Source organism: Cloeon dipterum, chromosome 4 (genome assembly GCF_949628265.1).
Source record: "Cloeon dipterum chromosome 4, ieCloDipt1.1, whole genome shotgun sequence".
NCBI lineage: Eukaryota > Metazoa > Arthropoda > Insecta > Ephemeroptera > Baetidae > Cloeon > Cloeon dipterum.
The window spans coordinates 26,955,128-26,980,163 of record NC_088789.1 but is presented as its reverse complement, the minus strand read 5'-3'; the positions used below and the strand labels follow the sequence as shown (position 1 = coordinate 26,980,163).

Sequence of the window (25,036 nt, the reverse complement as noted above, 5' to 3'; positions counted from 1 at the left end):
ACAAGCAAAAACATTGTTGGTTTTCCCATAAAGATACATTATTTCACATCCTGGAGGTTTGTGATATATTAAAGAGGAATGATACTGCAAAAGCCTGCAAAATGCTTGTTGCCAATGCATAAACTCATCCCTTAGGATTTAGTTGAAGCCTAAATTGACCTAAGAAGCATTGTAATTTTTTGAGAAAATTGGCTGGAAGGTTAGCGTGCTTTTCAAATGGTAATGGCTGTCTCCTTACTTGAAATCCGATTTAATTTCAAAGCCAAGAGTTTCCCCAATTAGTGGCATTCAGCGTTGGACAGATTTCGACGAGAGGAATCGAAATATGCCAAGAAAATATGTTCAAGCACTGTAAATTTTGGATAAAATTGGCAAAATTTGAATTTTTACTGTAGCAAATTGTTGAACAAATTTTTTATCGATCAATTGTTTATGGCATCCAACAATTCAAATAATTTTCAATTGTTGCCCTGTATCATTCCGCTTTAATCACTGTCCTTTTTCATCAGATTTTATGCTGTCATTATCTATCAACACTTTGTATACAAATCAGTGAGCTCAGGGGAGGAAATTTGGAAATTGAGCCTATTCACGGCCAATAGCCGGAGCGTTTGGTGCGTTGAACGGCAACGTGCACGTGTTGGTGCCAAAATCCAGCATCAGCGATCGAGGCGGCGAGAGGCTGAGCGAACAAGCGTGGCGCCCACTCATCCATGCCGAGCACATGGTCCATCCGCGAGGCGAGGTGTGCTAATTGGCGTGATATCATTGATGATGATTTGCACATTAAGCCCCGCCCTGGTGTTGTTGTTGTGTTGTGACAGCAATTGACAATCAATTCACCCCCTCCTTTCAATCATCGCAATAATCATATCTGTTGCTGCTGCTGCTGCTGGCGGTGCCTGCCCGCCCGGCGCCCCAGTGTTGATTATTTCGGCCAGTCAATCCGCGTCCGCTCCACGTGCAGCTGCTCGTCGCCTCCGCAAAATTTTCCACCTGCCGCCGAAAAGGTAAATTTTTAATCCACCGCAGTTTTCATTTTGCGTTCGGCCACCCGGGGTCCGCGCGTTTGTTTTAGCTGCGTGCGTTGTTTTCATTTTCGTCCACAAATGGCAAGGCGAGGCGATTTAATATTGTTTTTAATTAATTTTAAGCAGCGAGAACGAGCCGCGTCCAGTGATGGCCTCTTTCGCGACTACATTTTTAATTTTCTAATTTAATTACTGCGGTCTGGCAGTGTCACGCTTGCTGGAAATGATTTTTTTTTAACGACAACTAGCAGATTAAATACACGCCGTATGCACACGACGAAAAATGTCACACACCAAAAGAGAGGAGCAGAGAAGAGCAATTTTTCATAATTCCGGGCGCATGCGCTTTTTGATCTCATCAATCGTCATCGGCGAATCAATCTTTTAGGGATTTAACTGAACAGCAAAAGACACACAACTACTATGATAGCTGTGTGTGGGTGTGTGTGTGGACTGCTCTCTGGTGGACGTGAATCAAAACGAATTTGAGCAATCTAATAATGCAGCTCTCGTGATGGATAGTGCACTCAAAAAGTGCTCAGCTCACGCGGATGCTTGAGCGGCGAAGGGGCAGTGGAGGACCACAACAGCGCGTCAGGGGTGATTTTGCGGGGATGAAGAGGCGTGTATTAAGGGCGTGGTCAACCCCTACAAGGGCGTGGAGACGCAAGGGCGCCAAAATGTAGGGGAAATTTTTTTCAAATCAAGGTACGAGTTGATAGAGGGCCAAAAAGTGCGAGAGAATTTTGAGAGATGGAGGCAGCAGTCTTGATTTGCATACTCGCTGCGTTAAACGAGCACCTGAACTTTCAAAAGGCATGCTCGGTTTATTTTCACTACTAATAAATAATCTGATATTGTAGGTTTGTAAATATTAATTTGTGATTTTTGTGAAAATATTTCCCAGTGAGAAGTAATCATGATATCAATGAACGTTCTAATTTTCTTTGCCATTTATGAATAATTTTTTGGCAATTTAACATTTAAATCTTTTAAAAATAATATTTCAAAGTTTTTCTGTGTCTTCCATCCATACAATAAAAAAATAATAAATTCAACTGTTGGTTTTCCTAAATTCCTGTAGTACTACTAGCACAATTTCGTCAGCTAAAATAATATAATTTTATCAAATATTTTGGTATTTTAATCATTTTCATAGTTCCATTAGTTCAAGCGTTCAGTGAAACCGTGGACACTATTTTTTTAAGGTCTGAAGAATTGCTATATAGATGCTTTGTTGATGAAGATGTTATTTAGATGAAAAACATATTAATTCAATTTTTTTTTAATTTTTCAGAAACTCAAACAGTATGGTGTGTCAACCAGCTACTTTATAGATTAAATAATTCACTCAAAAAAACTAACTCGGTCATGCATTGTGTAACCAATAATTTTATTTTAAATATACCTCATGGTTTAAAGTTTGGAATTTTCATGTCGGAATTTTTGTAATTTGAGATGGGACATTATATTGTATTGATTTTAATTGTTTACTCATGATTAGGACGTACTGGATGACGTCGAAACTATAGTCGAGAAATTAAAACGACAATTTTGAAGCGCAACGAGAGGATGAAGCCAGGTTTTATTTATTTCCAATATTATCTAATGGTGTTTGCAAATCTTCTCTTTGAGAAGTTGGTTATTTATAGATTCCCACAGACGCACTCTTTGTTTCCAGTTTGTTTAAATTTTTATAAAAATAAATTAATAAATTCAGATAAGCTAAGCATACATGTTACGCGAAAAATATTTTTTTTAATCTTAAAAGAAATGATATACCATTTTATTGTATTTGCAATACTATGTAGTAAGTGTCTTGACGCGAGGAAATAGATTACCGCCGAATCTAACTACAAGGACACGTGAGATTCAATTTTTAATACACCCTTGAATTGGAAGGAAAACAGGCTTTATTAATTAAAAGTCTTGTTGCATGAACACAAATCACCTTTGTGAAACGTTACGGTTTTCGTAAATCCCTGCTCAAACAGAGAGACTGTCATAAATTCCGTGTAAAGATGCGACTGGACCGGTCCAACCAGTAGCTGGACCGACGTGAGAGATGCTGATCCAGGGGGATGCTGCGTGGTTCATGAGAAAAATCTCAGCGTGCAGGTTAAATCGAACCAAGCTAGCTTTTATCTCTTTTGGCTCGCATTCAAATTAAGCGTGAGAGAAAGAGGACAAAAATTTGTTAGCCTCATCTTTCGGAAGTTTTTCCTCCCTCTTGCTCCGAGCACGTACGCTTTGGGCGCGATTTTTTGATTAGCCGCGCAAATTGGGAGGTGCGGTGGGGCTAATTAATCAGGCCGGCTACCGCGTGTTCCTGATGTTGTCATATTTGTCCACTCAAGTGGAGCGAGATTTTTTTATGGGCCAGCCATGATGGATGTTTTGAGGTCTGAGCATGTTCATATGTCCCCTTGATGGATTACACCCGGTGATATCAATCAGTTTAAGCAACAGCCCTCCAAGAACCCTTTTCCGCCTCTGCACACCCCAGTTCTATTGACTTTTGCGCAAAAAACGACCCTCGCCTGCTTGCCAGCAGCAACGTGGCGGGGACCACGTCCAGTTTGGTGCCCTCGATGAATTTAAACCTCTCAAGATATTGCAAAATTACACTTATTTTATTTTTTTATGAAATAAATTAAACAAATCCTTGATGCTTTTCGCTGTTATTTTTTAAAAATTTTATTAAAAAATAATATACAATTACCAGGAAGCATTTTTTTACACAGACGAATGACAAAATCTATTGCATATCACACTTTACTTAATATTTTTAAATAGGAGCTAATCAAATTTTCTCACTAATTTAAATATTATCAAATTATTAGGTATAAATTATTTAATTTCAACCGTAATTTAAAAGTTTCTGTAAATATTTCCACGCGTCTCATTGCGATTCGAGAAAGAAATTCAAGAGAACCGCTAAAACAATCGATGGGCACCTCGATTAAATTTAATCGGCACATTTGTCCGACTAATGTTGGCTGGTTGGCGGCGGTTGAGAGCAGTGAACGACTTGCAATTTGAATTTGCGACCAACACGCGCGCACGGTCCCCCGAAGTGAAATGCGCGCTGGCAGCAGACAGCTCGGCGGCAGAAATTTAATGAGAGAGCAGCCTGAATATTGCATTCCACCGCAGGCAGCGACGTCAAGACTGATGTAAATTTAATTTGCAGATGGATTATCAGAGGCGGCGAGAGAGCGAAAGAGCGAGCGAGCCTGTGGGGGAGACATTTTCTTCATTATTTACAAGTGCGTTAAATAAAGGGACGCGTGTCACCCTGGCAGCTTCCCAGGAATTCCAACTCTGGTAGGGAGCGGGGGCGGGGAAGATGGTGACATGGAAAATTCTTAGAATAATTACGGCAATCGCGCCATTTGAGCGCTTGACTGTAGAAAACCAAATAATAGATATGCGTTTTTCATTTTAATAATTTTTATTTTACGGATCTATCGTCATTTTCTAACAGAATCAAGATTGGTGTTTATTGAAATAATTTTTTTCCACTGAGAATGATTTAATAAGTACTGATAAATAAATAAAAAAAATAAAAAAAATTAGGGTTGGTCTGTATAGCTAAATGGAACACTTTGTACCGACGCATTAATGAGCTCTAAAATTTTTATTTAAAACTTGACGCAAACTAACTGAAAATGCTAAGAATTTACCCAGAATGCTAACAATTTTCTAAAATAATTTTCCTTTAAAAAATAGTTAATACGGTTTTGGACGTCAAATGTAAAGAAATCCTTTACTAAAATTTCTTAAGTTGTTCACAGGTTTCTGGATCTTTGTAATTCTAAAATGCTAAACCTTCTGAAGATATTGAAATCAAATAATTATTTCGAGATCCTGCTGGTACTTAAACGTGGGTTAATATTACTAATCTATTTAATTTACAATGTTCCTCCTCTATAAAAAAAACCACTTAAAACGATCTTTGTTAGAGTTTGAGAGAATTGCACTGTCCAAATTCACCCTTTGCCACTATGAGCACAGTTAAACCCCCAAAAGAGCTGAAGAAGTGAAAACGAGGGAGAAGGACGAGTGAAATTCTTCTTGTGGCTGGCCGTCACCGCCACCATATATACATGTGAAATATATATGGTAACCTCTTGTTAGTGATTTGCATAAAAACGTCGTAAAATTTTCATTTTATTCAAATTAGTGGTTTCCTTTTTGTCGGTGCATGCGAAATGAAAACGCAAACACAACGTGGAAAGGAAAAAAGCAGCAACGGCGGCGCATCCCATCTTACAACAATTGCTGGGCCGCGAATTAATTTTAATATACACGCAAACGCCACACACTCGCGCGCACCCGCCTTTTTGCTTTTAGTCCGGCACTATATACCAAGCAAGTGCATGCGTATCATTTTAATATTGCGGACGTTTCATGCAAATTCCCTTTTCTCTTAGGAGCGAGCCGTGTGTGCTTGGGAACTTTTGTTTTATTGCGAAAATTTTGGCGTAGAAATAAACTACACCAGTATGGTATAAACAAATGAGAGAACAGGATAATATTTGCACATCTCAGTCATATCTAATCAATTTCAAAAAGCTATGCAAATTCATTATTTATAAATCTGGTAATGCATTGAAATGCTTTTTGCAAACAATAATAGTTTATTAAAGGTTTTTAACAGACATAAATAGGGCTGTGAATTTATGAATTTATGACGTTCGATTTTTTTTCTGGGCTTCTAATCGTGGCGGGACTATATCAGTTGTGCACGAATCATGTGATTTCAAGCCATTTGAACCACACTTGAAATCGTCTAAAACGGCCAAACCATATCTAAAGGCGTCTGAAAATTAGTCTTGAACCATCTCGATTGGCTAAACACCAAAGAAATAGGCATATTTTCCCTTTCCTGCTTGGAAATGTTACTCTCATGGTTTCATTTTTAGCGGAATTATTCACTCCAATAAATAAATTACAATTTTTTCATTTTAAACAGGTTTTTCACATGCAAAAGTAGGATAGACCTCTTAAAAAAACAGGCAGAAGGCAGAACTGTCCTCGTTTCGGGTCTAAAATTTTAAGAAAGTTTTTCATTTCCATTTTCCAGCTAAGAATATGTTTTAACATTTTGAAATCATTAACACATTTTTGCAACGTGGAAAAATTCACGTGTCTCATTCATTTTGGTGGTTGATGCGAGAAGCTTAAAAAAGCCCAATTAAGGGTAGGCTTGATTTAAAAAGGATTCAAATCATTCTCAAAATTGAAAGATAATCACTCGATTTTGTTGTTAAGTGTTTCTTAAGTATTTTTCTGCATTTGTTAGTTCGTGCATTCGGTTAAGTTCTGCTTTAAAATGACGGAATATCTTGACATTTGGACAGAAATGTTAAATCTTTCAGTAAAAATGCTGAATTTTTATTTTAAACACGTGTTAGTTAGTTGGACTGAAATAATGTCTTGAAACCCCGTCTTAAAACGGATAAATTGCACCAAAAAATAGTTTTAAAATAATCGAATGTTTTGGCGACAAAAAGCCGTCTAAAATTAGTTTCCCTATCTCTGACTGTATCACAAAAATTTAAAATAAAAATGAGGAGTGTATGGAATAATGGTTAAACTTTGAAACAAATTAAAAGAAATATTTAAGGTTGTTCTGCACGTTTTTGGGAATGACAGGTAATCACACCCTCCTTTTAAAATATCGAATAATGCACAGCAAAGTAGTGCCAACAAAAAAAAATCGGAAAATTCTCCAGAGTTAGAAACATTACTATTTGAAGTTTCAAGCCCGCATGAGAAGGGTAAGCTTACAAAACAGTTTTATGTGTCACAAATAAAACTCTTTTAAATATGTAAACCCTCAAGGTAAATTATTGTGAATTTAGAATACAAAAAATAAATTAATTATTAATTTGATCAATATCAATTTCAACGTATTTTATTGGCTGACATTCAACAATTGTAGAGGTGAAACAACAGCAGCAGAGGATGCGATGACCATTGCCCCTTGCTGCCCCGAGGCTGCTTCCTAAAATAAGCGTTTTAGGGGAGATTGCTCTCGCGCTTATGTGTGCATTAGGCGCAAATTCTCGAGCGGTGTGTTGACGAGAGCCAAATATTTGCCCCGGGATGACTTACAGCCGGATCACGTTACGCGCGCTTCGAGCTGAGCGGCTTAACAGAATATTATCAAGCCGCTGCAGGCTGATCATCGGCCAGCTTTTGTTTTTATTGACGCAATGGGGTGCGGTCAGCTTTCAGATGACCGGAAGAGACTTGAACGCCGCCGCCTCTGCCGCTGACCACCGTCTCGTTTGCGCGCTCTCTCTCCAGAGTCGAGCATTAACCCTTTCGGGCGTTTGTTTGGAGCTCTCACGCCACTTTTTGTCCCAGGATACGGCAGCTTAATCAAGCCGCCGCTTTTTCCGCCGCTGCTCCTTTTCTCTCTGAAAAACGGGCAAAACACGCGGTAAGATCGTTTTACGATTAGCTTAGCTCGCATTCTCTCTCGCCGCTGTGCCGGAATAAAGAAATTTCCTCTCTTTTTGCCTGCTGCACGATAAAAGTTGGGAATGTATTTTGGCGCCCCTTGTGCCGCCGCAACTGCGCCGCTCGACGCTCTGCTGTAGAGAGGCGTAAATTTTCACAACCCCTGACCTAAACTATTTTAACGAGAAATGGTATTTTTATTTGAATTAAATAAAGAACTCGTTGTTGAAAGATAGGTTAGTGAAAAAGATCAGGTGATTATTCACAGCTAATTTATTTGTTAGATTTAATTACGATACTAATTACTCAACCAAATTCATTTTATTTTCTTACAAAATGTTTGGCACTAAAAAAATTTGGTAACACATTCATCACATTTATAAAATTGCGAAAATCATGGCTCACAGGATTGTTTAGGCGGTGTCGAGACGATCTTTCAACAAAATTCACTCCATTGGTCAGTCCAACAAACCTATCGTCAAAATTTGTATTTTTGCAGGAAGTTTATAGTGAATTTTGAGAGTGCAACAACTCATTTTGAGTAAAGTGATTATGCGTAAGCTCTTCTCGTCAACCTTTATCAAATGAACACCAAATTGAGGTCATCGGTCAAGGTCAAAGATCTCCAAGGGTCATTATCGAAAGTTTCCTGTTGTTTATTGGGATTTTTAAAACACCTTAGATCCGAAAAGTACCTTAAAAGTGATCTCAGGGAACAAATTAAATAGTGAATAAATTTCAACGTGGTTTTTGGCTTGGTTTTCGAGAAATTAAATTTTGAATTTTAAAAAACACGAATTTTTAGAATTTTTGCAAATGTTGTGAGCTCCAAATCTTGGATTCTAACGGTCAGAAAAGCAAAAACTGCACACTGTTCGACTTGGCTTGACTTTCTCTGATGAGCTGACTAGTTTTTGGTGTTCTCACCCCAACCTCTATTAGCCATATAATTTCATCCCCCGAGTCGAATAGTGGCGTTCTTTTACATCTTGAATTTAAAAATTCCTGTTTTCAAAACATGTAGATGGTAGTAATACAGGTTGATTTAACACATTTTTGGTAAGAAGTTTTAACATCCAACGCTTTTAAAATTAATACATGTGATAATATCGATAGTCTCAAAGAAATAGTCAATTCAAATATGTGAGATGCTGTATTAATTAATTTATACCCACAACAAAACGACAAAAAGGACGCTTAATATGCACTTGTGCTTATCGCGTTCATTAAAAAAATATATATAAATAATAATAGCTTGGACCAGATCGTATAATTTTCGCGTCTCTCTGCTCTCTGTTGGCTTGAGAGCAAACTTTTTCTCTTCCTCACCGGCCGGAAAGCCCTTTTACCTCGAGTCTTTTGGTAGTGCAACAAAAACACCCTTAGCGACGCCGCTTGCATCGCACGCACGCACTTTAACTTTCACCCTGCGCTTAACGCGTGTGTGTGTGTGTGCAGAGGCTGTGGCATCGCCCTCGCTCTTTCACTCTTCTGCTTTTTACGCGTCCCCTGACAAATTTCTGACGGAAAAAAGAGCGAAACCAGTGGGGCGAGTAAACAATGGAACGAGTTTGCGGCATTGTTGACTTGAGGTGCGGACATGAGGGGCATTGTGTGGTCTTGTATTTGGTAAAATAAACAGAAATCTTGAAGATATCAAGTGACAGCAGCAACCGTGAGACTGACCCTTTGGATAATTGTGATTCAAGAGGTCACTGATTTTTTTTAATCTCTTTCCCAAAGAACCATCAGTAAAAATCGAAAAAATAAATCAGAATTGAGAAAAAAAATGAATATTTTTTTAACTATGAAAGTTTTTTTAAAACTTATGTAAATTTTACGAATAAAAAATCAAGAATGCTCCGCTCCTTCCGCATATATCACATTTATTTCCCCTTTCACGCGGTGTTCAACGGGATGCTGGCTGCAACTTGTTCCTCAAGTCATGCAGCATCCCTTTCACTCTTGATCTTTGCTGCAGCCGAAGAATGATTACAAATAAACGGCTGCATCACAAAGAACGGCTTTTCTCATTCTATATGCACTCTTATTCATTGTTGATCAGAATCGAAACTTGTCTGTTGCGTCGCAGGGCGAGGATGCCGCGGAGATGATTATTTGGTCCAGCATCGGTAAACCCGGTTATCATCCGCGTCGTGACCAGTCGTTGAGATGCAACTGGCGACTGGTCCAGCAAGGAGACGGCTTTTCTCATCGCTCGACAGCATCCCTGCCACCGCTGGAGCTCGATTCGACGGAATGAATCTTCTCACGCTTCTGCAGATCTAGTTTGGATGCTGGAGAGTGACCATGTATCTAAACGCTTGGACTGCTGCTGATCGTGCAGCAAAATAGGTAACTACAAAATACGTTTTTAAAGTCAAGTATAAACCATATAGCTCTGTGAATAGATAGTACATAACGGTTTATACTCCAGTTAAACTATATCAATTTTTGGAAAATAAATCTAATAATTTTATTACGAGCTAACTTCATCCCGTTAAATCAAGATAACGTAGAAATTTATCAATAGACAGATAGTAATGAAAATTCTTTTCCCTTACATATTTAATTAATTTTTTAAACAAATTTTTGTAGAGCTATTATAAGCTTAGTAAATATCTAAATTATATAATTTTAAATTTGTATTTAATTTTTTTAAAAAATAATAATATAAAATTGTGTATTAATTAAAAAAAAACAGTTAAGTTTGATAATGTTTAAATGTTAATTAAACTTTCTCTCTATAATGTGACAAATTTAACATAACTTAATATTAAAACAAAAAGGAAAAATCTGTCCAACTTAACAACTGCAATATTTTAAAATCAAACTCAATCAACGTCACATATTTTATTTAATTAATAGTAAATCAATGTCATGTCATGCCCCTAGCATGAATTTACGCCTTAATCCCCATCGGCCCACGCCCACACAGTGCACAGAATATAGCTTTGACTAATTAACTATAATCATAAAAACTAACGTCGCTTTTTAATTCCTCTCGTGTCTTGTAGCAGTCGTAAAAGTCGCTGGTACTTTTAATTATTTGTAATGGACCGAGTCCGAAAGGGATGATCCGACTTCCCCTATGGCTTGCATTTTCATGAAATGCTCCATTAAATTTACTCAGCAGCTTCACATTTTGGAGCACACGATGCGCGCAAGCCCACTCTCTGGCTGAGAGTTGCAGATCTGCATCGTTGACCTTCATGGATTATAAAATCCTTGCATCAAATTCAATCTAAGGGAAAAAATTATTACAATTGGAAAATCCTGTCATTTAGCTAGCAAAAGTTTAATGTGATCAGTCATTTTGTATGACTATTATTATTTGTTTATTCCTACTGTTATAGTTACAAAATTTAAATACATAAAATTAAGACATGGTAAGAATGGGCAAACCAATGCTAGCAGAAAACTGCAAAAACGCTTGAAATGACGACTATGGAAAGTATATAAATACCATAAAAATAAATTAAAAGTTAAGCAGACTTCAAAATCATGCAAATAAAAATGGAACGTTTTTACGTATGACACATACACAATTTTAAATATTTTCAATTAAATCATACGTAATATCCACACTTTATTTTGTCAAAAAAATATGTTTACTTAAAAAAATACGGCTTTTTGTTCAGACTCAGGTCAGTCCGTGCCCTTTCGCAGGGAAGATCGAATGCAAAAGTATTTTTGATAATCCTTTTTTTTAGCCACTGCTTAGCACATCCTGGGGGCTTTGAGCTCAACTGGATCCCAAGCTGGAAGTGCGAAAACCAGTAGCAAGTGAGGCTTCGTACCAGCCCATTGAGCTAATTAGAGCATTTATTTTGAATTTGCAAAATTTGCCATAATCTTTGAGATTATTATGAAGCCATCAAATCCCCGATATGCTCAAATACTTCTCCTATTTCCTTGGAACTCCTGAGAATGCCTGAACAATGTGCGCCAAAACGGGCTGGTTTTAAATTGATAATAATTAATTAATTTAATTTAATTCTTTATCAACGTTTAAATTAATTAATACTGCACGAAACAAACTCCAATAATTCACGTTCCAGAGTTGAAATCAATTTATATTTTATCAAAGGGGCTAGGGCCGCCGAGGTTTTCGGCTCAGCGCCAGATGAATTAAGTGAAAGTCGGTTTTGGAGCTCGGGAAATAGAGTGAGATTGCGTTGTCGGTTGTCGAACACACACGGACACTGGAGAGATTCTCTTTGGCAGCGAGAAGCAAGCGGTACTTCAAAGCCGGCGCCTTTCACTAGCCAGGGCCATTATGTTTCAGACGAAATAAATAATTCGGCAGCTGTCCTGGCGCACAAAGGGGTGGTATTATGCGGTGGTGCTCTTACATCTGCACCCCTTACTCTTGATTGGCCGGCCGGCCGGCGCACTTCACCCCTGCTGCTCGCATCAAAGATGGAGCCATTTCTGAAACTATGCAAAAAACACACAGCAAACCACGCCGCCGGCCGCGCGCGTTCCAAACGTCGCCTCGAAATCCTCTGTTTTATTGCCCGGGGGTGTGGAAATAATTCCAACTTAGTGCCGGACGTGCACAGCTACCCTCTAATTATCCTAGGAGGTAATGCTGCTGCTGCAGGAGAGCGAGAGAGAGCAAAAAGCAGCAGCAAACGGACCTTGGGGAGCCGGGCAAGATGAATGTTTGCCGAGTTTTCTCTCTGCGAGCTTAAAAGTAATTAAGCCTCGCCTCGCTCACACTTATCTTAATATGCGCGCGCGTGTATGTTGCTGATATACCACTCTGTGTATGCTCTTTGTTGCCTGAAAAAGAACACATTTATAGTTAATTTCGCGCAAATATATAAATAAAGCTGACGTAAGACCTTGCTCTGTTCTACATGCGGATAAGCACATAAGCAGATAAAAGTTTGAAGTTAAACGTAAAGATTGTCTCAATTCAAAGGGCAAGAATTGAATGCTTTTCTCCTTGAAATTAATCTCATTTATTAATCGTGATATTATAATAACAAAATTGCGTATTATTTGTAATAATTACTGAAATTAAAAATGTTCAGTGCAAAGAGAAAATATTATTCTATATGTTTCAAAATATATAATTTATAGATTCTCCAAACCGAAAAAAGAGATTGGAATTATTTTTTCTTCGATCCATTTGCTTATCGATAATTTATTTATTTATTTTCATATTTTTAAAGCATTAAAGAATTGATTTATCTATGTATTTAGTTAAAGCAGAGATTTGCAGGCCAAAACGATCAAGAACATTTTGCATTGTTGGCTGATAGCAACCAAGTTCATTGAGTTTGTTTTTTGTGAAATTTAGCAATAATAGTAATTAAATCAGGACCGAGGAACATTTAAATTTTCCCATTTTGCCGAAAATGTCTAGAGCATTTATGTATCTCTCGTCGCAACCTATCCAAAATGGTGTAAAATTTTGAGGTAAAATTAAATTTTGAAATAAATCATGGCTTTACTGTAGGGAGACAGAGTGCTCGCATAATTGGCATGCAAACTTTTATTTTTTTGACAGTATTTCAAGTAAAATGTAAAAAGGAGTTTCCTTAATTTCTGTGACTCTTCACTTTAAATTCGTTGATATTAGTATGTCCCCGACAAGCATTCAAAATTACATTATATATGACATTTTATATTGTAATAATTGGCTGACCTCTATAACTCTGAATGAGCTTAATGAAAAGCGCAGAGAGAAGTATTTTATTTTATTTTTTGTGATGCTCCACCCCTGCCGCTTGTTTACGCATTCATTCAATCAGCAGCAGATTGACTGGCTCGTGCTTTTTTATTCCACTCGTTTAATCGCCAATGTCAAAGATAAAATCTGCATGCTTTTTTTCAACAGGTGTTTGCATGTTATACGTGCCAATGAATAAGTAAAATATTTGTTTTGGCGGCACAAATTTTTATTTTCACGGGCTGATTGGCAGTTCAATTTTGATAACGACTTAAATTAGGCTAAATTTTATGGGCAAATTTCAACAGACTTTTGCCTAATGCCTCACGTGTAGGCTTATAAACGAGCGCACGCCTGAGCCTGAGTGTAATCTGCGTAAATTCCACTTTTCATAAATGAGTTGCTCTTTTTGGCCGACTGGCTCTCTCACACACACACGTCTCTTACACACATATTATTATTCTCTGTTGAAGGTGCAGCCGCGTATATGCGTAAAGTACGGTCTCGGCTGTTTTTCCATTTGCGCCGTGCCATTGGATTCTTCCAGCCAATTAAGTTGATACCGGCGCCGGACTCTGCGGCCGTGCAGGCGGTGGAATAAGCGAAGAATATTTCAATTTGGCCAGCTCGAGCTCCAGAGAGAGAGAGAGAGAGAGAGAAAAACAAACAATACGCGCAGCGTGGTGTGAGGAGTGCGGCGGCTAATGAGAATAATTCCAAGAAGAGGCCATTTTGGGGAAGAGGAGGCGGAGGAGCACTGCTGCTGCGGCGGTAATGAATGAGCACTGCTTAATGGCTGCACCAAAAAACTCTTATGCGCGCGCGAATGCGGCTTGAAATTATTCCCCGGTCGCTAATAACCCCAGGCAGAAACTTTTGGTGTGTTTCCCTGAGGTAAAAAGAAGTTTTATGACGGCCCGTAATGCTCTCAAGCTCATTAACACCGGCTCTAACTTTTAATTACATCTCACCATCTTTAAATTATTACCGCGGCAAGGAGGGCCGCGTTTGCTGTGCACAATTTTGCCACTCGGCTGCTCAAAACAAGTCTGCAACCGTTTTCGCCCAAGGCGTGTGGTACGTGGCTAGGGCTGCATGGACCTACTAGCTCTGCCCGAGCCCTATAATATGAAACTGGATCTATCCCCGGCCCGGCCGCGCGCTATAGCTCTCTCCGCCAGGCTTTTAATTCAATAAGAGCTTAATTTTCCGGCGGCAGGTCATTAGCAGCTCTCCATATTCAGCAGGTCCCTCCTTCGCCCTCCTGTCAAACACCTGGTGCACCGCAAACAATATATGTATACCATGTGCCTCGTGTACACAAAATGCTATATATGCCGGCGCTTTGTGTATGTACACCGCACACCGAGTCGAATAAAGGTGCACGCCGCTCACTGACCGCACGAACTGCACGGATGGCTTATGACAAGCCCCAGCACCTGCGGTCTTGCGCCTGATGGTCACTGCCCTCCAAAGAAGCCCGTTTACGAGCGCAGCAGAAGGTGGTTTTTGTGATTTTAATAAAGACATGAGTATAATTTTTCCTGCTGCTGAAATTAGAATACATAATTAAAGTGGAATGATACAGGACAACAATTGAAAATTATTTGAATTGTTGGATGTCATAAATTTAATAATTCATCGACAAACAATTTGTTCAACAATTTTCAATAATAAAAAAGGACCTTCTTACAGTAAAAATTAAAATTTTGCCAATTTTCTCCAAAATGTACAGTGCTTGAACATATTTTCTTGGCATATTTCGATTCCTCTCGTCGAGATCTGTCCAACGGTGTTTGCCGCTTATTTGGGAAACTCTTGGTTTTGAATTTAAATCGGATTTCAAGTAAGGAGACAGCCATTACCATTTGAACAGCACGCTAACTTTCCAGCCAATTTTCTTAAAAAATTACAGCGCTCCTTAGGTCAATTTAGGCTTTAACTGAATCCTAAGGAATGAATTCATGCATTGGCAACAAGCATTCTACAGGCTTTTGCAGCATCATTCCTCTTTAAGACGTTGACTTGTTAATTGTAAAGGGATGCTCATAATTGATTCAAATTCGAAAAATATTGATATTTTAGTAGTTCTTCCGTAAAAGGAGAACGGTGATTTTTTTAACACTTTTTAATTTTTAAAATATCAGTTCTAGGATTGTTTGCAAAATTGTTTGAATATGCAATGCCCTATAATTCAAAAGTGCGTCAACACCCAATATCAACTTTTCCAGGTGGTTATAAAGAAAGATTTTGATTATTCAAAATTTCATTTTGCATCTCACAAATTAATTTGTAATCCCAACTGAAAGTTACATTTAAAAATAATAAAGACCCGCATTTTTAAACTTTAATTCAGGGATTGACGTACTAAACCCCTTTTTTAATTAATTAACTTAATTTTGAAACTAAACCAAAATTAAAATTGATTTCCATCTCACATTTCTGAGTTACGTGTTAAAACATCACTGATAACCAATTGAAATAAAATAAATCAATTAGTCTACGCCATATTAACAAAAATGCTCATTTCAGACCTATATACAGGTGTGTTCCGTTAGTATTTATTATTTTAGTTTTGTTGTACTAACAAAAATTTGAAATGTATTACTCGTAATTTAATTAAAATATTGGAATTTGGATATTTTTCTATGTTCGAAATAAACTATTGTTTAAAAAAATCGATTTATGTTTTGTGTAATGTACTGAGAAATCCTAACAAGTTCCTTATTTGGTTCCCCGGACAGGGCTTCGGATCGAAGCTGAAACTTTGTATATAGTTGAGCGCAAAAAGACGTTGGAGCTTCGGCATTTCAACACAATATGCAAGACTATTGTATCATTTTTATCTTCACACATACACATATGCTTAATTTTAAATTTAAGATTTTTAAATTTAATAATAGATACATCCGTCTGCAGCAAAAATTTGAGGAAAATATATTGTGTTATTAATTTTGCTAAAATCCTTGAATTTAAATTACCACTCATTGAAGTTCCCAAAACACGGGCTTTGGAGGCACAAACCAATTTCAATATAATAAATTCATTGATTGCATTTAATCTCAAATTATGAGTAAAAAACACTTCATATTTAAACAGGGGAGCAAGGAAAAGATAAGAAGCGGCGATGTAGACTGTCCAGCCGCGAAGCCGCGAAGGAGAAAAACTGGTTCTACAGCATCCAAAAGAGCACTTGGTCAGTTCGGCGCCTTTGTTCCCACGGTCATCTCAGAAATAGAATACAAAAAGAGAGAAGGGAGATGCTTTTCAAAGCGAAGAAGGTCCGGTTCCTGCAGCATCCTCGAGCTCTCGCGGTGAGATGCACTTCTTGCAGCAGCCGAGGTCACGTGACCGCCGCTCCGCAGCATCTGAGCAGCGTCTTGGCGGCCGCGTCGAGTTAGCGACTGGACCTCGAGCTGTTAACAACACACGGGGAAGGTGAGTCGGTTCAAAAGACAATTATTAAGCTTCGAAAAAAGGAAATTTTGGCATTTTATATCGGTGCGTGGTGCTAGAAATCGATTTTCTCTCCAGAGTCGGCTGGCATCCCCTCGGTGGAGCGTTTTAATTTATTCTTACACGCCGCCCCGTGTGAGAGTTCTGTGGCTGAGTAAGGTTTCTTCCTTTCCAGCTGGTCGAGTGCGTGCGAAACCACCCCAGTCGGAATTTATTGTTTGAATCCCCGCCCGCACACTCTTCATCTTACACGCGCGGGGAAAACCCTTCTCGCGTTATTATCATTTCGAGAGCGAATTCTGGCTGGCGTGCGTAATATAGGAGAAAAGGAAGCGGTGCCGAGGGCTATGGTGCAAAAAGCCACTCTTGCGTGGTTAATCACAACTAAAATAAACAGCACACACGCACCCTTCCGCCCGCCGGCCGCTCTAGGGGCTCTCCCTGCTTTCCCGCATAAAATGGCGCCAAATTTTTCTTTTCTCCACATCGATTTTCTTCCTCGCCGGGCTAAGGGATGTCGCTAGTAGTGGTGGTAGACTTTTTTCGCCGCCACGGCCAATGGGGGTGCGCGCGGAAAGCTGGCACAGGCATGAGGGTTGAAATTTTAAGAGCCGAGCACACCAGAGAGGTGCTGCCGCCACCGGGGGTGGAAAATACTATAGCCTGCTCTGAAAATGTAATGAGGACGGTCCGGGACAACATAATTTTATTTATAATTGTGTAATTGTGAAGAGACATTGCAATTTGCAATACGATAAGCCACAAAGCAAGTAGTGGATTTGCACAAAAAATTTTGCTATATGGATTTTTTTGTAAAGAGAGTTTGTTTGATTTAATAGATTATTGGACATAAGTCAAATGAGGCAGTTTTAAATTAAATTCAACCATTATGTAATAAAATACAAAATATAGAGTAATATAAATATATCCTCTCGGCTGTCTATGCACATTATTATTTAAGTTAAAGTTCTACTAATTTCTTGTTTGTTATTTTTTAGTCTGATTAAAAAAATAAAATTAATTTTGTATTATTTAACAATATTTAAAAATGCATGTAAAGCATATTTTTTACTTTTTGCCATCAAACAACACAAAAATACTTTTAATTTTTATATAACTTTCTTCATTGTTTGTACCAAATACCAAACAAAATGCGTTTTTATTTAATTTATTAAATAGTCAAACTGATCTATATTTATTTAAGATAAATCGCAGAAATATTTGTCCGTGTAACGATGATTAAAGTTAACTTTACTTGCATTTTTAAACCTACTGTCTTCACACACTCTAATAATTATACCATTGGCGTGGTTACAGCTGTCTTTGGGATGTCCTCTGGGTCACAGAAGTCAAACAAGTCTGATTTCATTTCAATTCAATATTGGTTTTTATTTCTCCAAGTAAGTCAGAATATTTTACAAATATTTAAAGTCAAGAAAGTCACACTGGGAGAAATAAGGCATTTTTTTGTTAGCGAACAACCCGCTGTTTTCTGATTGTCTTTCTCGTTTGCTTCTACATTTTTAATTCTAAGCGATTATTAATCAGAATTAAAAGTACTTGAGGGTCAAATAATTTCTTAGCCATTAATCATAACAGAAAAATGAACAACCTATCTTTGGAAAAGTTGAAATCCGTGGCACAAAAAATATTTAACTAACTCATTTATAATAGTTGGTGCTATTTATTAAACACAGTAAATTGTCAATAATTAGGACTCATCTTGTTGGCTAACTCATTCAAATGGATCTATTATTGCACGCACGTGCTTTTTTCATGACAGTGTATTTTTTAAAGAGGAATGATACTGGAAAAGCCTGGAAAATGCTTGTTGCCAATGCTTAAACTCGTCCCTTAGGATTCAGTTAAAGCCTAAATTGACCTAAGGAGCGCTGTATTTTTTTGAGAAAATTGGCTGGAAAGTTACCGTGCTTTTCAAATGGCAATGGCTGTCTCCTTACTTGAAATCCGATTTAATTTCAAAACCAAGAATTTACCCAATAAACCGTTGGACAGATCTCGACGAGACGAATCGGAATATGCCAAGAAAATATGTTCAAGCGCTGTCAATTTTGGAGAAAATTGGCAAAATTGGAATTTTTATTGTAGGAAGGTAATTTTTTTTACTATTGCAAAGTGTAGAACAAATTGTTTATCGGTCAATTGTTTAAGGCATCCAACAATTTAAATAATTTTCAATTGTTGCCCAGTATCATTCCACTTTAAACTTTGCAATATTATTTTAATTCAGTAAATATACATAGCGTTTCTTGAGTCTTCCTGAGTTAAGATTTTTCAGGATAGTCACATTTTTGCTCTTGTTCTTTTGGACTCCAATGCACATAAATTAACATTTTGCATCTCGAAGCTGATGAAAAAAATAGGACTGAGTGAGCTATATGTTTGCTCGCCGCTTTCAGACAAGCCAGGAGTTCCTCCTGTTCTCGTGCACTGCACACACACACGATCGCGGAGGCCAAATGAATCTGCCTTTGTTATTTATTAATACGCTATGGTAGAGCATGATTATTATTATTACTATGCGCGGCGGACGGCCGAGGAGAATGGCTAGGTTGGCAAATTTGCATGCAAAGAGAAAGTTTGGGTAATATCAAAGCATTAGGCCGGCCGGTCGGTCGGTCGGTCGGCGTGTTATAGTTGGTCGCCTCAAGCCTCTGCTGCTCTCTCGCAAAGTTTCGCTTGCAGAGCCAAGCTCGAGCGAGAGACCTTTGTAATTATATCCACGGCGCTTCATTATGAATGCCACGGCCGCAAGTTAACTGCGCAAAGTCAAAATTACACGTTCACTTCACGCACGCACGCCGACAGATTTAATTTAACTGAAAGTAATTAAAAAGGCGAAGAAAAATTAAGCCATCATCACGCCGCCGAGCCTGGGCGCGAGGATGTAATTAAAGAAAAACGCCGCAAGATTACACACACAGCAATTAACTCGGCATCATCAGATGGAGTAATTCCACTCGACCGCCGCCGCTTTGCTCGCAGACACGTTTCTCCGCCTTTTTATTTGCCCGGCCTTGCAGCGCAAATATTATCCCTGCTCCGCAGCTGGAATTCGCGCCGGAATGCCCAGCAATCGCATTATTACGCCAAACTATTTTGTTATTATTGTTATTGCTGCTGCGTGTGCACCCTTCCACTCTCGACCGTTTGATTATCGCTCTTGGAATTCCGATTTGCATAGCGAGAGAGCGAGATAGGACGCCCACGGACTAATTGTCTTGCTCAGCCTACAGGAATTTCATCTTTTGCAGAAATGAAATCTCTGGAAGCTTTAGTTTGTTGAATTTCCAGCACCAACTTTAATATTTCTTGTAAAATTTGCGAAAATCGGTTGATTAGAAATCATCGTACTTATATACCAACAGTAGTTTTAGTTTTTATATTTTTTTTAATATTTTATAGTGGAATGATACTAAGGCAACAATTGAAAATTATTTAAATTGTTGGATGCCTTAAACAATTGACCGATAAACAATTTGTTCAACAATTTGCAATAGTAAAAAGAACCTTCCTACAGTAAAAATTCAAATTTTGCCAATTTTCTCCAAAATTTACAGTGCTTGAACATATTTCTTGGCATATTCCGATTCCTCTCGTCGAGATCTGTTCAACGGTGTATGCCACTTGTTGGGGAAACTCTTGGTTTTGAAATTAAATCGGATTTCAAGTAAGGAGACAGCCATTACCATTTGAAAAGCACGGTAGCTTTCCAGCCAATTTTCTAAAAAAAAATACAGTCCTTTTTAGGTCAGTTTAGGCTTTAACTGAATCCTAAGGGACGAGTTTATGCATTGGAAACAAGCATTTTCCAGGCTTTTTCAGTATCATCCCTCTTTAAATTGTACTGTAACAATTAAAGTATAGCGCTTTACAGGCCAACAATTTAAACAAATTTTCATTGTTTACTATATCAAGTAGTTCGTGAGGTTTTTTTGTGAAATTTAGCACACAATGTGCAATTACGAAATCAGGACCAAGGAACAGTTAAATTTCAGAATTGCTTGATGAGATTTTCACAAAAAAATTGAAACGGGAACCTGGGAAAATTGTAGCTTTTCCCTCATTTTTTGATATTATTTAAAATAAACGTAGAAAGGATTTTCCATAAAATTGTCCACAAAGCTTAAATTTAATTATTTAATAGCATCAGTAAACATTTTTTCCTCAATTCATCAAAATTGATTTTTCTTATCATTCTGAAAAAACTAGTACTACAAAAAACCCCTTTTAATATTTCGGAAAGAGATTGAATATGTAACCTAAACCCATTACATCCAATAAACATCAACTTATTTTCGATTTGGAATGTATCAAGCTGTATTGCCAGTTGTGATAGAGAATAATAATTGGAAAATCATCCTTCCCGAGGGCGCTGGCAATTCTGATTGCGAGCATTCTGACTGGTTGAATTTGCATATTCTCGAATGCTATTCAGCTAGATAATTCCTTGCCAGCTCGGCCTTAAGGGATGATGGAACTAATCTCGTCGGCCGGAACGTTCTATAGTCTCAAGAACAAATCTCTGCCGGGCTAAGCAGATTAGCGAGAGCGCTCGTCGGGTGGTGCCGAAGATGCAAATGCTGGAGATTGCAGCCGGACATTCTCTCGCAGATGGCCGCAAGAGTTGCAATTTGAACAGAGTGCGGGTGACATTCGCAGGGGTGGCTGTCGCAATTTTTTCCTTAATTCTCGCTCCGTATGCGTGCGTGCGTGTATATATAACAACGGCTCTAACGTTTTCTACTCGAGCGAGCGAGCGAAGCTCTCGAGGGGGACACAAACAGAGGCGAGGCGCGTGCGTGGCCGCCGACGCTGCCATGGCAACCAGGGAGAAGCTTTCTTTAAGAATTTTTATTTCTTCTGCTCGTGGATACAAGGAAAATCAATTTCCAAAGCGAGCTGCCTGGAAGAGCTGCTGCTCCGCCACGCCAAAGGGGAGCAAGGAGCGCCGGCGGAGGCGTCCTGTACAATAAAACCGAGCCGCCTGCTCGGGGGGTGCAACGCGTGTCCACGGGGGTGGTATTCTGCTCCATTTTCACGACTCTTGGTCATTCGATCAAATAGAATAAAAAAATGGCTTTTTTCCAAATTAATTTTAAAGAAAAATGTCGTGGTTTCGCAGATAGGCATTTTGCCCGACCTAAATGTCGTGCGGTTTGCATAGATCTGAAATGGGTGGAATCACACAAACTTAATATTTTTTCATAGCAAAGTATGTTCTCAAAATCAGTGTATCAATTTTAAAGTAGCAAATTTGGTGTCTATTGCGAGTTTCGTAAGCTTTGCGGAACGGTATTCATCAGCGCAATTTAAAATACGCATGTTAACGATTTTACAGATAATTTACTGCCTATAGAAGACTTAATTTATGTTTAGTAATAAAATTTAAAATTATAATTAGTAGTTTTCCATGTTTATGCAGTTGTATGCCGTTGGCGTTTAATAAATCAATCAACTAATATAATCTATAATTGCTGCGCATTACTTAATTGCTTTAAAAAAATTTCCAAGTTAATAAGTAGTTTTCAGGTCCTGCAGACCAAGTAATCCAACCGTAAATAGAATTTTTTATATTTTATTTCAATGAGTTGTTGCACCAATAAATAACTAATAAAGAGAAAAATGTTTGAATCGAACTGGAACTGGAGATTTTAAATAAAACTAAAAAAATATGCTCATTCAAAAACTTTATTTTACTTAAAGCAGTTTAATTTTTATAGTTTTAAGATTGATTTTTAATAGCTGGTTCTTATAACTTAAGTTCAATGCCAGAAAGCTACTAAATATTTGTAAGATATCCTTTCCCTAACGCTAAAAAAGCTGACATCTAATTCTGTTTCGATATTTTTTCAATTTACATTTTAGAAAATCTTTATAGAGTTGAGCTGTTTAAACGTTTTGTTTGTTACACCACTTACAAATTATATACTTCGCAACTAGTCAAGGTATTAAAATTTTTTGGCTTCCATTATTTATCATATTTTACTCTATTCATTCTTGTTTTCATGTAAATGACCATTATAAAACGTATTGTGGAGTGAAAATATTAATTAATTCTACCTAATTGTAAATTAAACTGTTTATGACTTGAAGAATGAATAAATAAACATTCCATTCAAATTATTTAGTAAAAATAAGTTGAAAAAGTCTATAATGAAATTTGGTGTAATGAATAATTAATTTGTTTAATTTTAATTAAATTCACAGACTCTATTTTAAAATAAAAGATTAACGTGGAAATTTACGCATTTGACAAAAGCAGTTTTCGCGGCAATGGCCGAGCATACAATGGCGAGGATGGAAGTAAGGGTGGCGTAAAACTGAATTTCGGCTTTCTTGGTTAGTGAGAGCACACAAAACAGCGGAAGTTGTGTCGTCGTCATTGTTGGCATGGCGCGCGGCCATAAATCATCCGCGCTCCCTGGGCAGATCTTTTCCTTTTCCTCTCTCACTCTCCCTCCGCTTCCTTCATTATTCCTAAAAGCTGCACGCGCACACTGCCGCCTGCAACACCACCCTCGGCTCTGCTGCAAAGACTCTAGGGGAACGATATTAAAGCTCTTTTCGCTCGCTCTCTCATCCGCACGACCGCCCGCCCGCCCGTCTGCAAGATGAAGTTGAATAATTATTGCTGCCAAGCCTCCCCCGGCTATCCCTCTTATCTCCCTTTTGTCTGTTTCAGTTCCCATCTCTCGATTCCTCCCACAGCCTCCAATTTAATATATTTGATTAAACATGCATTGGTCTAATGAAACCTCTGGATATATTCAAATTTCACCAACCCTATCTCCGTCCCATTTTCATTGCCGTTGATTAAAGTCTCCAAAATTTGTTGCAATTCTCGTTCTTGACGATGCGAAAAATCCTTTTGCGCAAAAGAGCGTTGATTCCATTTCTAAACCTAGAATAAATTAGAAACATGAATATTTAGACTTTAGACGTGTATTAAAGTGGGGAACGACTGAAAATTATTTAAATTGTTGGATGCCATAAACAATTGATCGATAAACAATTTGCAATAACAAAAAAGGACCATCCTACAGTAAAAATTCAAATTTTGCCAATTTTCTCCAAAAATTACAGTGCTCGAACATATTTTCTTGGCATATTCCGATTCCTCTCGTCGAGATCTGTCCAACGGTGTATGCCACTAATTGGGGAAACTCTTGGCTTTGAAATTAAATCGGATTTCAAGTAAGGAGACAGCCATTACCATTTGAAAAGCACGCTAACTTTCCAGCCAATTTTCTCAAAAAATTACAGTGCTTCTTAGGTAAATTTAGGCTTTAACTGAATCCTAAGGGACGATTTTATACATTGGCAACAAGCATTTTCCAAGCTTTCGCAGCATCATTCCTCTTTAAATGAATATTTAAATACAACAATCATCTTTATTCACTTCAAAAGCCTTTGTTTAAAATGTTTAAAAAGTTCTTGTCAAAACTTGTGAATTATTATATGAAAATAAACATTATTTCGAGAATATTCGTTCAAATATGAGTGTAACTTGAATGTCCGCTTGTCTCTTCCGATGAATAATGCTTGGTTCTCATGTGTTTGTATAGCAGCAGCAGCAGCTGAGAAATGGTCCAGGGCAGGATGCTGCAAAACTGGCCTGACAACTTCTAAAAGATGAGCCAGCTCAAACCACCCCACGCAATAGAAGAGGAACCCTGCCCGCTGCTGATACTCTCTCCATGATGCTCGCCTTTCACCCCTTCAGCAACAACATGATGGTGGACACGCACGCACATGCTGCCCGCAACTCTTGCTTCACATCTTTGGATCCGTTCGACGAAAATACATATTGCTACTGGCATCGTGCCTTCCGCAACTCCACTCAACTGTGATTTTATTTTATTTTTTCTTCTTAAAATGAGGTGTGTGTTTAAGAGATATTTTTACTGTGATAGTGGTGGAATAGTTACCAATATCTATATAAAACCACGGTTATGAGTAAAGGAATATATTTGTGATAGTTTAATGGAAATAATGAAATAATCATTGGTAATTTTAGGATATTTGCTAAATTAATTAATTCCCTTGTAAACATTTAGGTATGAGTTCTTTTACAAGAATTTTCAATAAGGGACGAGTAACAACATTTATACTAGCAATTGTAAATTAATATTTCCCTTTGAATTGCCCCAAATCTGGTTAAAAAATATCTTAATTTGAATTACAATTTGCTTTCTCAAATTTAGACTTCTTAAAAATAGATTAAATTTTAAATCTCTGGTTTAATGTGTATCTATTTGTCACATAATTTTGATATTAAATTATGAAAATTAAAATCATGCATGCTGTTATCTAAATATCTTTAATTTATTTCTAAAAAAAAACAAGTATATTGATATTTTCCCTTGAC

General features: G+C 37.8%; 1 long non-coding RNA gene across 2 annotated transcripts; it reads left to right on the top strand.

Annotated features, from left to right (window-relative positions):
* The first annotated feature begins 889 nt into the window (after positions 1-889).
* On the top strand, positions 890-24,538 carry LOC135944097 (uncharacterized). Of its 2 annotated transcripts, XR_010575277.1 has the most exons (4): positions 890-1,010; positions 9,598-9,860; positions 16,288-16,626; positions 24,237-24,538. It is a non-coding gene; the product is annotated as an uncharacterized LOC135944097 (long non-coding RNA). The 2 variants fall into 2 exon arrangements; XR_010575276.1 differs by lacking the exons at positions 16,288-16,626; positions 24,237-24,538 and adding an exon at positions 13,662-15,877.
* Positions 24,539-25,036: the final 498 nt, after the last annotated feature.